Raw genomic sequence first — 17,120 nt, 5'->3', positions numbered from 1 at the left:
TACTCCCATCTGCATAAGTGGGCATCAATGCTGTACAAGAGCTTCTAAAGTATTCTGATGATCCCTGACAGCTCATCGAAGTAAACATGGTGTAATGAGATGAAAATAAGGAAGAACACAGAAAATACTTTGTTCTTCTTAATATTTTTTTTAAATGTTTGTCTCTGTACTACTTCTTTTCCTTTAGAAATAAAGAGTTTGGCATCAGTACTTATTACAGTCATTATGAAACAGGTTTGAATAGAAAGAGGTTTTTATATATGTTTTGCCATACATTTTGTTGTGTTAGTTGGTGATGTGTATTTTACCACTGAACCCTGTCAGAAAACCACCCAGCTGATCCCTCTTTCACCTCCAAAGTACAAGTAGACAATAGCAACCTTGTGGGCATTTTGAAACCGAAAACTACATTTTCTTCTGCACTGGAATAAATTACAATACATTTATTAATTTTCTCTCTTGCTACCCTCCCTCCCCCCCCCTCCCCCACTCCCCCCCAACCACACACACATTTTCTGACCAAAGTTTCCCTGGGAAATTTCACTATAATTCTTTTATTCTGATATGAAATGTTTGACTCCAGTTAAGAAAACATACTTTGATGACAATGCATTCAACTGAAATGGTTCCAAAACACTGATTCAAATTGCTGCTGACTTTTAATCAACCAATGCAATCTGACTCCACTGCAAGCTTACTTCATTTTCACATCTTAGTCATTGTAGGGCAGACAGACCCAAACCCGACCACGAAACTGCAAACTATTTCAGACAATGAGAAACAAGATTATTTTCCTGCACATTCAATTACAAGTATCAGAACACGGATTTGTGAGGTAGATCGTTCTGGGTAGATCCTAAACCTCAAACACAAATATCCTGTACTTGCTCAAATCATGACCAGCTGAAGCCTGCAGCCCTACTGTGTAGCTGGCTGTGACATTCACAATTACAAGTAAAGCACACATTAACTGCTTGTGATGGTGATGGTATTCCATTGATTTTCTGTTCTCTACACATAAGGGCCATGGTACACCTCTCTACATTTAGAATGTAAAAAGGCGTGTGTATAAGTTGTAGCAAGTGACACAATAAGCTGCAGAAATACATTTCTGCAGCTGCAAAACTGTCTCAAGTATACTTGCAAAATTTCCTTTGTGTATTAATAAAAGACAAGCTTGTTAACCTATAATGGTGACTGACTGCATGTAGTACTGTGTTTATATAGATTTACACAAGATTTAAAACCAAGGCCAATGGCAATACAAACAGAAAGCTATTTACATCACAGGTCACGTTTAAGTTCTACAGTTTCTTCTTGCTTCAGTCCCCTGAAAATTCCAGTGTATTTTTTGTTGCACGTGCCCACTATCAACTGCTTATTATGAAAACAATTATTATTTTGGAGACAGTGTTTCCAGCGACTGCAGTATCTGTTTTTTTTATCTTAAGTTGAAATCACATCCATTTTCCGTGTACAGAAAACAAGGCAGGTTATGGAGAAGCGCATAAACATTGTCACCTACTCAGAAAGCACAGCTTGCCTTGTCAATACAAACTCAGTCATCAGCAACAGCGTTATTCTTGGTATCTGGATTCTTCCTACTGTCGCCAGATGGCAGCCTTGACCTACTCCAGTGAAACATTGCTTAGTGATGTGAAGATAAGGTTGGCCTTTGTGAATATATGATTTTGAGATGATATATCTTTGCTATATACTCTCCTATGAATTTCTCCATTTTAGTGGTCTGCAGTCCTCTCTAGCACAACCTCACGTCAACTTCCTTTGCCTGCAGTGTTTTAATTTGACAAGACTACCACAGACTAGCACTGAGATTTGAGTCACCTGTGGGCATGATTCAGTGTGTTTCTTTGGTCCAAGTAAAGGCCAAGGACAGAAAATTCACTACATAAAATCCTGGAAAACTTATTTGGGAATATGAATCATCATCTGTGCACACATGCATTTAAGTAAAAAAAGATTTGGCATGCAAAAGTCCAGAAGTAGCACCATCCCAAATCTCCTCTCTTTGGATCATCTTTTCTTCTGTTATCTGTCTCATGAAGAGGAAAGGCAAGACTTTGGAACCTGATGATGCTTTGGGTCCCTTCCAACCTAAGCCATTCTAAGACATGATGCATTACACTTCCCATTGAAACATCCATAAGCTACAAAACAGCACTGGGAAATCAGAGTTTGTTTTGATTCAAAGCTAAACAATGACAGCACAGTGTAATGACTGCCACAATGCATTCAGAAAATGATTTAACTCTACCAGTGTGTTACATCATATCTAGTGCACAAATTGTAACAATAATTAAACAAACAAACAAACAAACAAACTGAAAAGGTTGGAGAAATAATTACACGAGAGTCAGAATTGTCTTCTAAGCAGTATGTATAAGGATGATAAAGCACAGTGAGCAGAGCTGAGGTTGCACTGTGGCTGTAACAGGCCTACTTTTCATTCTGGGAACAAGAGTAGCTAGCCCAGGCACAGAGGAAGAGCAGCAGGGGGTAAGAACTGTTGCTAATGTGCCTACACTGTAGGATGGTTTCATCATCACTCGTAAATAATAGTCACACATGCAAGGATTGCAGGACAACACTCTTAACAGTCTCCTTCTGTATAAGTTTTCCACAGTTTTACACAAACATGCTAATATATTCAAACGGTATAGTGTTAAGCTTTTACTTAATGGCTTACATTTCAAAAGAGGCGTATCCAGAAGCACTCTTGTAATCAGTGAAAAGCTTATTCATTTCCTTAAAAATTCATTAGTCAAATCTATGAGTTAAGAGATCTCGTCCCTACTATTTAAAACAAAAATTAAGGTTAGGTCCTGCAGCAGTGCTCCCATGCCACCATCACCATGTTACTTCTCAAAAGAGAATGAGATAGATCCAGAATGAAGTTAGGCACTCAAATACTGACAAACTTTCTAGAAGAAGTAAGAATCTCCAATTTTTCAAGCCAGCTGCTTAACATCAAGAAAAACCTGCCCCCTTGTCAGAACACCAAACAACATACCAAAATTCTGGGGGTTTTGGTACCACAAACCATGGTATTTGATTCACCTTTCTTTTACTGTTATCAAGTATTTAAGGGAAGAGATTTATGCCACTCCAATCCCCCAACCCTTTCAGTTATCACACAGAAGCACACAGCTCATGGCACATAGTACAAGAATGTAAGTTGAGAAGTATTAGTAAAGCCCTAGCTAAGCAGTCATCTTTGGCAGAACACCTTTGGTTCATGAAAATCCAAGATGTGCCCACAGGATCTTCATTTTAGAGTTCATCAGGGTGAGAAGTTTTATGTAGCTAAGCACATTTTTTCTAGTCCAAAAATATACGCATAAATCAATTTCAAATGCTTTAAATATACCAAATAAGCCTTTGCAGACCTTGGATCCTGGTTCTGGTGAATCAACCCAAGTTCACACCTTCTGAGTTAAAGATTATTCCTAGATGCTTAGGGGTATTGTATTTGGGATAGCTAATTGTAAGATCAGAAACCTGCAATGAGCTCCAGATATTCACACAGATGGTACTCCACAAATACTGACACAATTTTCATTCTAATTTCCTTCCCTTTTAATAAGAGGTTCCTATAATGAGACTAGCCTAAGGTTTGGTTCAGTGGGTAATAACTCATGCTGATATTCATTGGGAGCCTAAAGCTAAATATACTTAGATATGAATAATACACAGTTATTTTTCCCCTGCTTCTTTTACTGATGTATGCTTTGACTTGTTTAAAAAGAGGAAGAGAACACAGCACTTGTGAAACCAACAACATCATCTTTCCCCACCAACCACCTCCACAAGCCTGTGGTCAGCCCACAACATTACCCGGGCAGGATGGGCTTCACAGCAGACGTGGTCCTCATCAAAGCTTGCACAGACCCTGAAGGTACTGCCACATCCAGAAAAGAGATCAGTCCTCTGAAGTCATACACACTGATCTACCATTAAACACACAAATAGTACACTTCTGTATTTAAGTCAAACACAGGCACACACACAGTAGCAAAGATGGGGCTCTAATTAGAGTTTTCAGCCAGCTGTCCACAATTTATGAAGAGGGCTCATTAGTTGGCATGGAAACCAGCTCTACACATAAGCCACCCAAAGTGTATGCAGAACACCTGCTGCTGAAATCTTCAGAATATAAAAAGGTTTCTGAAGACTTTTTACCCATTTTCTCAGTCCCCAGTAACCGGGGCTCAGATTTCATATCAGATGAATTGGGAATATCTCTAAACAAAGGAACTTTAGGGATATCACAGTTCCTCTGACTTAGAATTACTGTGCCCTTCTTCCTCAAAATATTCCTTAAAATTTCTTGCTTCCCTGTTACTGCAACAAGCTCTTGTAGTCTGGAGTCTGTTTACAAAAAACTCAGGTAACCCTGAAACCTGGCTTATCACCCAGGCACTGTGGCACACAAACAGCAGGCCAGACACTGATCATAACAACCAAACCGCAATTTCTGAGTGATCAAAAATCTTGCAAGAAAAAATCTAGCTGATATGTCAGGAGGCTATGAGTGGAGATACAGAATGGATGTTGTTCAGTAGTTTTTATTGCTGAGGACTTGGTATTCTTAAATCATTATGCAGTTGTTGATACTGTAATATATTTATTAACAATTGATTGTACACAGTTGAGGTCTATCTATGACGTTTATAAACATTCTTTGTTTAGTCTTAGGTTTTACCGCAGCATAAAAGTGAACAGTTGATAAATAAAATGAGAAAAAAATGGTCGCACAAAATACAGAGTTCTAAAAATCAAGCTGCTGGATGCTTCAGTCTAGTTTGGATACCAGGGCTTCAGAAAGTCCAAGTACTTTTAAATCTTAAAGCAGAAGTACATATGTGCCTATATACAGGGAACCCACAGCATCTGCCCACTTGAGCCTGGGATTAAGTGTGTGAATTGATCCCGACCCTCTGTCGGCAGTACCCAGAGTTCATCTGCAACTGGTCTTGCCACACACAGCAGTTGTGGGTTATGCCATCTCTTCTAAAGATAGCAAGTATGGCCAAGGAGTCTTTGCTCTTGTTTCAGGCTCATTAGATGAGTGATGACAGGTTATAGTAGGGGTCCCTCATGGCCAGACAGCAAGCTAGGCCCCCAACTGCTGCTGTCCACTACAATTGCAGTTGAATTTAGCCAGCTGTTGTAACAACCAGTGCAACACAAGAAACAGACCTCCCTGCGCTCATCTTTAATGAGTTGGGTGCATTTTATACAAGTTTCCCTGCAAGACCCCACTCAGCCATGAGGCTTTGTGCTGCTGCTGAAGCATATGGCTATATCATCTCGCTTCTTATGTTGGCCTCCCCATAGGCAGAAACACCTTTCTTGTCTTTCAGCCTGCTGAGTCTGAACTAAACCAAACATTCTCACTGAAGAAGGAAGATAGCTCTCCTCACCCTGTTGTTTCTCTCTGAACTGACTGTTCAAGTTTATACTCTATTTTAAGAAAGGTGTATGTGTGGGGGCGTGTGTGAAATATAACTGCTGGGATTTTATTTACACAGCCTGCCTCATATGTAACAGAGGTTCAGTGGTGATGTACATCCAGAGGTCATTTTTGCAAAGAAAGCAGTGGGTTAAGTGTTTTGATGTGTTTTGTTCACTCCTATGGGTAAACTTGTTACTGGACAGATAGAGCCAGGCTCAGTAAGAATCACAGAGAAATAACTCTGGAAAATTCTGAGTAGTGACCATGAAACAAAACCCCATGTAACTCATCAAAGTTGGTTTTGATGCTCTCACTCTGTATGAATGAGGTATTTCAAGTCCTTTGCACAAGGATGCATTATAGTTTTGCAGTGTTCCTCTTAAAATAAAACTAGATTTTTGTGCCAATGCAATTTAGAAGATGAAGGACTGATTAAAGTTAATCCAATAGAAAAAGCTTGTTCTGGAGAAATAAAAGTATTTATTTTCTTTGACCCTTTGAAGAAAATTAACAGTCCAAGTAAATATACATATACATATGTTTTGGTTTTTTTTTTAAGAAAGATGTTCTCAGCACCAGAAGTTTGGTTGAAACTGTTTTCTTTGTTCCTGTTCTTTGCAATCAGATTTAATAGATATAACCTGAAGAAAATTTAAAAGCTCCACTCTCTCTCCCTCATTTTAAATCATCTCTTTGCAATAACCCCAATACTCTGATACTCTTTTCACAGCCAGCTTCACAGTAGAGCTATAAAGGATATCAGCACACATAAATGATCAGGCTGTAGTAAAAAGTCTTCAAGAGAAAGAAAACGCCATAGACTTTGTTATTTGTCACTGTGTCAATAAAATAATAAACACTGTTTCCCTTTAATTTGTTTGTGGTAGGTACCTATCACTCAGCACACAGTCCTACTTTCCAAAATCATTCTATCAGAAAAATACTTCCTAGCCAATTTCTCCTGTGCAAAACCTTTTCATAACATGTGGGAAATCTTTTATTTCTTTTTTTCTATTACAGCTCTGTTGATTCATTGCTCTCAAGATTTTCTAGTAAAACATCACTCATTATTTGATGCAGAAGAAGGCAAGGCAGACAGCCAGGCACAGAGTACAGTTTGGGAATATGATGAGGCCTTTGTGGTTCTCCAAGTGACATTTTAACATAAATTGCCATAATAACAATGCTGTATTTAGATGTTGCGACTGTTTTCTTGTTTCAGCTATTTGCTTTCAGCTCACATCCAGACAAGGATCTTCCTCATTTTAAAGAGGAATCAGTAATGATGCACCAAGTGCCAGGAATCACTGAACAAATTATATAGATTTAACTCAAAAAGAAAAGAGACTTCTTATTAAAAACTCTGCCACGGATGCATGAGACAGGGACAGATTTGTTCTCTTAATTGCTCTGAGTTAATAAACTCTGAGTAATGTGACACTTACTAACATTGTTAATTGTTAGTAATTTTTTTCTTAGTTGTGGTAGTACTTCTATCTTTCAAAAGCTATTCAGTGATAATTTTAAAGCTTGGTTTCATTTTAATGGCCTTCTCAGCCACACTGCTTTCTCATAAAGACCTGATATACTGGGTGTCATTGCTTAGCATAAATATTAAAATGTGCCATTTTGTCACATGCTGCATTTTTAACAGATCCTAGGGAATACTGACTCTAGAGAAGTTACAACAGCTTTTGTATTTACCTTAACAGCTCAAAATTTACTTCACTTGCTTTGTCCTTCTTTGCATTCCTCATATCTGGATGCAGACACAACAAGGTGCTTCACCTTGAGTCTGTAGTTCATACTGAGTTCAAAAAAGGAATTCAACTTTAATGCTAGGTCTAATGCTAGCAATAAGCTATTTATTTATTTATTTTTATGAACAGTTCATTGCTATGATATTAAACCAGATAATGAGAAACATAATTTTTAGCATTACATGAGAAAAATAAGATGAAAATAGCTATCCAGCCCTGCCAGGGGAAAGCAGGGCAGTGCCAGGTATGGAACTACCGGTTTCACCAAGGGGCATCATACCCAGCAACCTATGGTCTAAAATATGGACAGTGGAAGAAGGAAAGTGTATTTTCTTTTTCTTTTTCTTTCTTCAGTAGAGATTAAAACAAAATCATGGGCAAAAATGGGAATTTTTCAAAGGCACAAACTGTGCAACAGTTAGCTATGATCACTCACGAAATCTGTGTAAAATGTAGGTACAGTATGCAATGATCAGACTGGCCTAAGTGCAGGGCATAAGCACAAACTTGCTTTGAGAACAGCTGAAGGGGAGATGCTACAACTTCATTCAAAGGCCAAACTACTTTTTGGAAGTGATGTTTCTAAAAAACTCTGTAAGAAGAGACAGGCAAAGACCCTGCAAAAATGTTGTTTGACTTACACTGAACTGTAGTGCCTGTGAACTACAGCTGATGTAGGCGACAGTGGGAAGATTTTTGGCTTCTTCTGTCAGATGTAGAAGAGAGAACTCATACCAGAAGTCCAGTTCCTAAGTCACAAGGTCATTTTTGCCTTAAAAGTAAAAAGCTGGTATTAATAAGTGACTACAATCTAGAGTAATTATCAAAGTGATATGATGCACTCGGGAGCACAACAGTTATTCAGAAATGAATAATTTCAAATTATTTATCACCTTCATTCACTAAAAACTTCATCCTGAAGCCGCAGGAGGAAAAGCAGCAAATACTGCATCTGGCACCGTTATTCATTTCCCTCAATTATCCTGATGTGCTGAGTTAAACCCCCAAAACTAACAAGAAACTGTTTCCCAGAAAACAGTCTCAGACTAGCATGTTTTTTCAGCATTATTTGCATTACTGTTTATCTCATGTGAGCTGATGAAAGTCCCAAGGGTTTACCTCTGACAAAAAGAGTGGGACAAACACACATGAGTGCCCAGCAACTCAGCTCAGCTGTGGTGAGGCTGCCAAAGGAGATAATTCTGCCAAGTGAAATGGCTTCCACGCTGTGCACTTCAGTGTCAAAATGACATTAGTGTATTTTGACATAAGTGCTGTCTTTTATCAGGGATAAGCTTCAAAGCCACAGAGATGGGAAATCAGAGTTTGACAGAAAAAATACAAGTTGACAGAAAAACATGAAGAGAAATTGTTAAACCTAATGCTCCAAGAGCCTATGATATGTCCAAGGACCAGACTTAAAGCAAGAGATGTTTTATTGTTGTATGGCCATGATGTCTGTGGCATAATAAATTAATAAATTTTCACTGCAGAGAAATGTAAAAAGCTTTGTTTCTGCTCTAGTGACTAGAGCTATCTACCCACTGCTCTGCTGACCACAGCAGCAGAAGTGCTGCTAACATCTGTTCACACAGAAAGTACAGATGGAGCTAGTTTAAATAGTTGGTTATGCTCATTCATGTCTATTTTGATACAAAACTCCGGACAACATGGATGCTTGTTTCAGCAAGGAAATTTGCAAAGCAAAGAAGGACTTCAACTTCACAGCATGAGGAATGTATACTTTCAGAGGTGAAATTATTTGCCTAAGTTCACACCCATTGTGGGCCACTAATAATGCCAAGTCCTAAATAAAGCATCCTCAGTCCTAGCTTGGAGCTGAATCCTATTGCTTGATTCATTCTTGGCCAGCAGAACTGCTATTGGTTTCTAATAGCATAGCTGTACTCACAGGCCTTTGGATCAGAGGGCTTCCCTGATCTCACAAATTGATCACAGAATCTCATTAACTTATTATAAAGTACCTAGCAAGCTTGATTAATCTCTTGGGAATACAGAAAGAGTAAAATATATCTTCATTTGCTGAAGATATCAAAGAGGTTTCATAGCTCTTCAGCTAGAGACACATAATTTCCATTAAATTCCATAGGCCAAAGCTTTGCTGAATGGGGTTAAAAGTTTCTGACTTCACATCAACAAAACTTCCTGCTGGTGTGATTGTTATGTCCAACAAGGTAGGTCGTTTCCCTCCTGTGTATTTTTCCTCCACTTATCTCTGGTGACTCCAAAAGCACATAGGATTCACAGAAGCTAAAACTAAAACAACAACCTACATCCGGTCAATCAGGTCATCTCTGATCTTTTGGTCAGTCCCCTTTGACAACCACACAGTCAATAAAATTGCCTGGGTATGATGCCAGTAAGCTGAATTCCCTTTTCCCTTTCCCTTGGAGCTTGGCAGAAGACAGAAAGAAAATTTCCATCTTCTTAGCCAGATTAAAGCATTCAAAGAAGGATTGTACTGCCAATTATATGTGGCATTGCTTCTTGTGACAGCTGTCTGTTAGCATGACTGATGCTTGCCCGTCTCTGTTTGAGTCCAGAAGCTTTTGCAACACACACAGGAAGATCAAAGACTTCTATCTAAATCCCCTACCTCAAAATATTTACTTGCTGTCATCTGGAGAGATAGGGAGAAGTCATGGCCTCAACATCTGACAACTCACTTGTCACGCCTTCTAATGGGTCCCATTTGCCATTAATGTCACCAGTGATACAAATTGGATATTACAAAGAATACATTACAATGGTTTCCAGAAAGGGGCAACTAGATCTATTTCAGCCTAGATAAGGCAGAAGACATTCAGCTGGGAAGGAGGAATCACTAGTAAAATAATACAGAACACAAGCCCTGGAGATAAATAGTCACAGGGACTTTTTTTTAGTATTCAGTTAGGATTTCCAGTCTTTAAACCTATATATACCTGCAAAGATTTGATGCTCAGGCTATTGCTTAAGACAATATGGTATAAAATGATAAAGTAATTTTAGCCACTTAAGGCTGAAGAAAACACTGTCACCTTGTTTGGCAATCTAATTGTATATGTGCAATACCATTTCTCATCTAAGCCAGTATTGCTCATGGAGAGGAAATCAACCTGCCTGTTGCTCCCAGTACATTTTGTAGGGCTTTGATTTCTGTACTCTGGCCAAAGCATAGTATTGTTCAGGTCCTTTGTATTGCCATTAATGTTCTTATGTTATGGTTTTCTCTGTTGGGTCAATGAGATTAGATTTCATTAACACAGCAAACTGAAAAAAAAATACAAGTTATTAGATAATCATTAAAGCACATCTGTTGTCTTTTTCAGAGTGCCAAAGTCTGAATTCCACTGAACTAGTGACATGGCACTTGACCAGCGCTTAGTTCAGCTATGGTCAATGAGCTGCAAAAGGATTAAAATATTAGCAGCTCGTTGATTCAACCTAATCCCTGGCAGTTTTGTTTAGATTGCAAGGAAAGGTGCCTAGAGCAAAAGTGAATGAAACAATTGCAGTAAGAAAATGCTAACATTTTTGAGTCTGTTCCACAGATTGTAGTATACTGGGACTCCACATGGGTGTTGTGCCAAGACATCAGCTCCTCTGGTACTCTAAATACCCTTTCACGCATATTCAGGCTGAATTGGTTCAAAAGTCCCTGAGAACCTCTCAGCCTGGAAATCTGGCTGCTAGACAATGGAAGCAGGTATTCCTCCACCATCCACACACCCAAAATGAACAGCAATCTGAGCTAAGAATGAATATAAAGTTTCAAATGCCAGCTTCTTTTTTCTTTGCAAAAATTCTTCTGATATATCCTGTGGCAAATATGTCAGATCATGTTTTTACCTTCTTGGAAAGAAGTGACTGGTTTCCATCAGATATCACTTAGCGTTTAAAGTCTTCTCACGTATGCTCTGTACATGTGTAATCAGACAGCTGCCTCTGACTAATTCTACAGAATTATATAAGAACTTACAAAAGAATAAAAGAAATAACCGATGATGACTAAAAAAAAATAAAATCACATACTAGGCAACAGACATAAAATGTGGATTACTTTTCTTAAACAAAAGTCAGCATTAATGAAATATCTGTTACTTAGGTCTGATTGTAACGAGTTAACTCAAGACTTGGGATATTTGTGATTTAGTGTAGGACTCACAATTTGCTCAATTAAGACTTAGGCTTAGTTGAGTTGAACACAAGGATGTAAAAGAATTTCTGTACTGTTGTTCACATGCGTGCAGGCACACATTCTCTCACAAACAGGCTGGGCTCATCATCTGTCTTTAGCAGTTTCTTTCCAAGCTGAAATAACATTTCCTCTTTTAGTATAGAGATTTGCTCATGATAGTTAGTATTCCTCAAAGGAATACCTGCAAGACCAAAGCATACTAACTTTCTTTGGAAGACTCCCTTACCTGGGTTGACTTAACTGCTACTATATCAAGTATATATATATTTGTTAGCTATTAATTGCTACATTTCAGGTAAATCTGCAGAGATGGAAAGTCTATTGCACTGAACTTGATGCTGATTTTACAAAACACAAAGCACATATGCCATGTGAGTGCATGGGCACACATATGTGAGTGTGAAAGGGCTACAAGGCATTACAAGTTAATCTAACTCCATGGATGCATATTTACAAATGATCAATAATTGCTTTTTAAACAAATTTAATGATCTCTGTTGTCCTTCTCTTCATGACTATTTTCAACAGTGCTGCAACATTCCCTCGTATTATATCCCTTCACTCATTAATCCCAGTAAATGGTTGCTCACACATTTTCTCTGTATTTTACTCCCAGAATTTGCCCTCTCACATATTACTCACCTGGGTTATCAGTAATAAACAAGATAATTATGAGAAGCTATCAAATCTGTGACAGGTGGTGAAAGGCAAATGCAAGATAAATCCTAAATCTAAAGTTTATAATTGATGAATAGTTTTGTTGTTGCTGTTTTTTCAATATTTTTGTAATAAATATACTTTCTTTCTATTCCTGACTTATCTATTGTAATTTTAATATTGTATTGTATTTTATTATTTATTGTAATTTCAATGAGCAGGTGATTAGCAATATGACTGCTCCTCTTTAACAAGGAAAAGAGACATGCCTAAGAGAGCGTAGTGACTGGGTAATTCACGTATCAGCTACAGCAATTAAGGAATAACAATCATTTAACTCTGAACTCCTTACCTACACAAAAGGTCATCTCTTTTGTTCACTTTTCCTACAGTAGTTTTCCAACCTTGGAAACAAGGTTATTTGCAGACATGCAACTTCTGCTGCATGTGACCAAATAGTTTGTACTCTTCAGACTGTTGCCTTGTGCTCAAAAATAGTCTTTGTTTAAATGCTACTGGTTTAATATTTCCAGTTTAACTAACTGTTGGACCTGAAGAACAGCCCATGTTCTTTGTGTTATAATTTGGTTATAGAAGTCAGTATGTATTATCTGAAGAATCTGTACTGCATACATAAACAAATTTTAATTGTTAATCAAACAGTTCTGCCCTGTAAAATTCAACAAACTATTTCTCCTCCTTATCCTCCAAAGTCCTGAGCTGCTTCTAGCATTCAGATCACATCAGTATTCCTGTGAGATGTCTAGTTCCTGTGACTCATAACACCACCTACTGGACAATTATGACCAAAATATGACTAAAAATGCTCTCCGTTGGTGCACTGGCCCATGTACACCGATAATGTATTCACACACGCACCTGCTTTGGTCACAGTCTAACACAAATTCCTCTGGTGATGTTTTGAATAGGTATTTTTTCGTGTCAGTGAATAAATACCTGTCAGAATCTAGAACATGTTCTTCTTTAGGCCTGGGGAATATTTATGGCACAAAGATAGAAAATAATAAAATAATGATTCATTTCTGGTATTTAAAAAAAGCAGCAGCCTGATGCTCTTTCAGTTAAACCCTGTGTCTTAGTGTATGTTTGTATTCCCATCAGCTAAAATTGTGGCTTCTCCTTACTTCAGTCAGTGAGAAGTATTTAGGAGAAAAGTATGGCTTGTTCTAGCCTTTGGAAAATACCACCATGTTTCTAACAACAAAATTATTTACCTTCCACAAACACTTCAAAGTGCTTGGGGAAGCGCTGCTGAATAAAGATGGAGACCTACTGAGCGCAGTCATAGCTCAACATATTCTCCACTTCTTTTGCATTATATGTGTTGTATACTCTGAGATCACATTGTTGTATACTCTGAGATCACATGGGAACACATGGGGATTGCTCTGGCACTGATTATGAGCATAGCCCCTGAACTTCTTCTGGCAAGTAGATAGATGTTTGTCAATCAGATGAGACAGTATGTATAAAGAGACACTAAGACACAGACTTCTTGCCCTGGTTTGAACAGTTTCTGTGATAACCTGAGCACTCTAACCAAAAGTGATGAAGAGCCATTTTAGATGCTAATAGATTTCAACACACCTAATGTGATAATGTCATCACCTTTTTCTTAATATACACAACTTTATTGCTCATGAGGCTCAGTAGGTCATTCACAGACCATGTGCTGAACCATTAGATCTCAATGATTTACGGAAGTGCAACTTGTTGCTTTTAATGTGCAAGAGTGTATATATACATATACATATATATATACATATATATATATAAAATACACTTTAGAAAAGTTCAGTGCAGAAAAATAAATGTTGGATATTCTGGGACATTGAACTGCTCTCTTTTTTTTTTCCCCCCCAACACCTACAGTTAAAAAATTAGATAAAAATATATGTTTGTTTCTGTACATGATATAAAAGTGAAAGATTTGATCTTCATTTTCAGAAAGAAATTCTCATTCTGGACCATTCCTTTGTCTGAATCTAAGATACCATGGAGATTATTTCAACAGATGATGAAATATGAGTTCTCAAATCTCTTGAGTAGTAGCAGAGTGAGAATTAGTCCAATAAAATGATAGACCACTCTTTAAAAACCATGTGCTATTATAAAAGGAAGAGATATTTGTTTCAGTCATATGATAAAACCAAAGTCTGCACATTCAAGACACAAATCTGAACTGAAATAAGGTTACTCACTGTTTGGCAAGAAGTTACCTGTATTTTTTTCTTTGTGTCAAAGATTTTCCTCTTTCCTCTTGGCAGCATTCAGAATACTGTAGGCCTAACATTTATGGCAAAGAGTTATGTTTATTGCTTAGGATGAATAACATACTTTAGATAAAGACATGCAAATCTTTTTATTCTAATACCTTTGTCTAAGGAACAGGAATTGATTATGTTAACCTCAAGGATAATTAAAAAGAGAGAGAAAAAAAAAAAAGGAAAGAAACCTTAATCAGAACTTTGGAAAATTCCACAGAGCATAACCTTCTTTGCAACTCTCTCTCCCTCCCCCCCTTTCAATAAATACTGTTGACAAATCTCAAGAAATCAAAGTTTTTCTGTACCAGACAGTTCATGTCTCCTAAAATCCTTATCAAGCTTTTATTATGTTATTGCCACTAACTGAACTGGTAAACAGGTCACGTGATTTAAGAAAAAAATCCCGTGGAGTAAACCAGAAAATGTTGGATAATGTCAGAAGTATGTGTACCCTAATCATGTTCCATTTAGGTCAAAGACAAAAGATCCTGCTGATTTCAACAGCCTTACTCAGGCCTTAGAAGTATTTTGTTAAAGCCTGATAAAGCTTCAGGTTTATTTCTAGTCATACTGTGATATCAGTAATTAGAGCATGGCACTGCTGTGTTCTGGTACTCTTGATATCATTCCCATCAGTACATACCTGCCTGGGCAGACGGCATAACTTCAGAGAATACGTTTCCAGAAAATACACTTGTTTCTTGAAAATGGCTTTCCCAAGGGGTGATACTTTGTGCTACACAGACATCCTGAGCTGCAGCTTCAGCTTTATGGCATTTCAGCAGTGAGATACTGAGCATAAGCACTGATCATGTCCTGCTTCAGCACTTCAAATACACAGGATAAGGATGGGTGTAAAATAGGATAATACATTTAGGATTTAGAAGCAAATATGTTCACTTAAAGTCAGCATACTGTGGCTATTAATCATGCCTTATTGACAGAACTGGACACTTCTGTTTCTAATAAGCTCATCAAAGTAGTCGAGCCAGGGAGGAAAAAGGCACCAACTCCCTTTTTAAAAGCCTTATTATAACACTTTTGACTGTATGTTAATAGATTTTCTCTCGTCATAGTATTTTACTTACCACAAGATGGCACTGTTTTTTATTTCTTTATTCTCAGCTGGCAGAGTCCGCAGTCCTCTCGTGTTTCATCCCGGTCTCTTAAGAGAAAATGATCAGATAGCAATTGTATTTAGCACACATTTGTTATCTGTTTGTTTGGACCCCCTACTCTCTTTATAATGGAGTAGAAAAATCTGGGGGTAGTGACTTGCAATATTTATTGCTTGCAGACATTATTTCCTTTTCAGACTGGAAGATGCTTCATAGCCCAACAGATCAATTTGAATTTTTAGATTTAGCTTATGTTGGGTCCACTAAATCAAAGAGCTGCTTCAGATGTGAGACGAGTCCAAACATTATCCTAAAACCATGGTAAAGATTTGGATGGATTTGAGTTTTCAATTCATAGCTAAACAAAGTAAGATGCACAAAAAATTCCAGACAGTGTTTCATACAGTTCTACTATAATAGTGTCTCTTTCATTGTCTATCTAGAAATAGCTTGTATTAAATAAATCTATAAATATAATGCTATTGAGTAGATGCTACTAAACGTTCCCATAATAGACTAGTGGTGCCTACAAGGACAGGGGGGTTTACAGATATCCATATCTATGTAAATAAAGAGACTTTCATTAGCTGAAGTAAGAGACGATAAAAAATTATTTCTGTCTTAGTTTACATTCAAAATGTTACAAGTCATTCTATTTATATGAATTTATCATGCTGCTGTTATGCATGGGAGATGTGTAAGTAAGCTTTTTTTCCCAAAGCATGTTATCTGCAGAATTCAGGCTTTATGAAAGCTTACCAAATGACTGTTATTTGAATGAAAAAGTTGATTTGTGCTTCTGCTGAGAATCTGTACTAGTTGCTTGCTAACTTCTACAGTACCCCCAGAAAGTATCCAGTGTTTGTTTTCTCTCTTGTGAAAGAACATCTGTTGTGAGTGGTATGAGCTATCTTCTGGGTCTGACCCACCTCTAGTTACTCTTTTAATAACCTAAGTCAGTATGCACAGTAAGTAGGACATGCATGGGTCTCCTTTCCACATAATGGATAGGCAGCGGCAACCTTGCATCTGCTCTTGTGTTAGTCTGTCACTCACAATCAGGGGTTACTTGATGCCTAAAATAATTCCTCCCTTGACAACTAATTCATCTGGGAAGAAAAAAGACTCCATCCAGATGGTGGGAATCTCACAGACTTCTATTTTTTCTTTTTCTTTTTTTTTTTCAATGGCAAGGCTCTACTTTTTTTAATAGACCCTCTCAGGAGTTATATAACATTTTTGGTGCTATCATGTACTATTATCAGCTTTTAAGTACATCTAAGAAAATAAATCCTTCCCTGACCTGGCAGAATACTTCTCTGAAACTGTGTGCTGCCACAACCTTCTACAAAAGTAAGTTTTGGTACCAAATACTGAAACATTTTCTTGGTGTACAAATATGAGACAGAGAAGGGTGTTGTGGTGGGGAAAGGAACAGGACAAATGTTTTTCACCTGATACAGTGTCAGTTTGCTGAGATTTGTTGTGAGCGTCACCATCTGCACACTGCTTGGTAGCCCATAAGCAAAAAAGTCATGGTTTTAGTCCACCACAGAGCAATTGTCTCTGTGATAAAACCTACCACTCCTGTAAATGCAGAAGTATTGCAACACATATCTG

At 37.7% G+C, this 17,120-nt stretch overlaps 1 long non-coding RNA gene across 3 annotated transcripts in view; it reads right to left on the bottom strand.

Moving 5' to 3' along the window:
- Positions 1–17,120, bottom strand: part of LOC107314463 (uncharacterized) — a 56,417-nt gene that overhangs the window by 39,113 nt on the left and 184 nt on the right. For 2 of the 3 annotated variants that reach the window (XR_014946994.1, XR_014946995.1), the window contains exons 2-3: positions 15,471–15,547; positions 14,335–14,401 (exon numbers count right to left, since the gene is read on the bottom strand). This is a non-coding gene — a long non-coding RNA (uncharacterized LOC107314463). Of the gene's footprint in view, positions 1–3,855; positions 4,054–14,334; positions 14,402–15,470; positions 15,548–17,120 lie in introns of those variants that run through there. The other variant, XR_004307565.2, reaches the window with a different exon arrangement.

The sequence above is a fragment of the Coturnix japonica genome, chromosome 5, assembly GCF_054131305.1.
Source record: "Coturnix japonica strain WE chromosome 5, WE-NBRP24, whole genome shotgun sequence".
Classification (NCBI taxonomy): Eukaryota; Metazoa; Chordata; class Aves; order Galliformes; family Phasianidae; genus Coturnix; species Coturnix japonica.
This window is presented reverse-complemented; position numbering and strand designations above follow the sequence as displayed.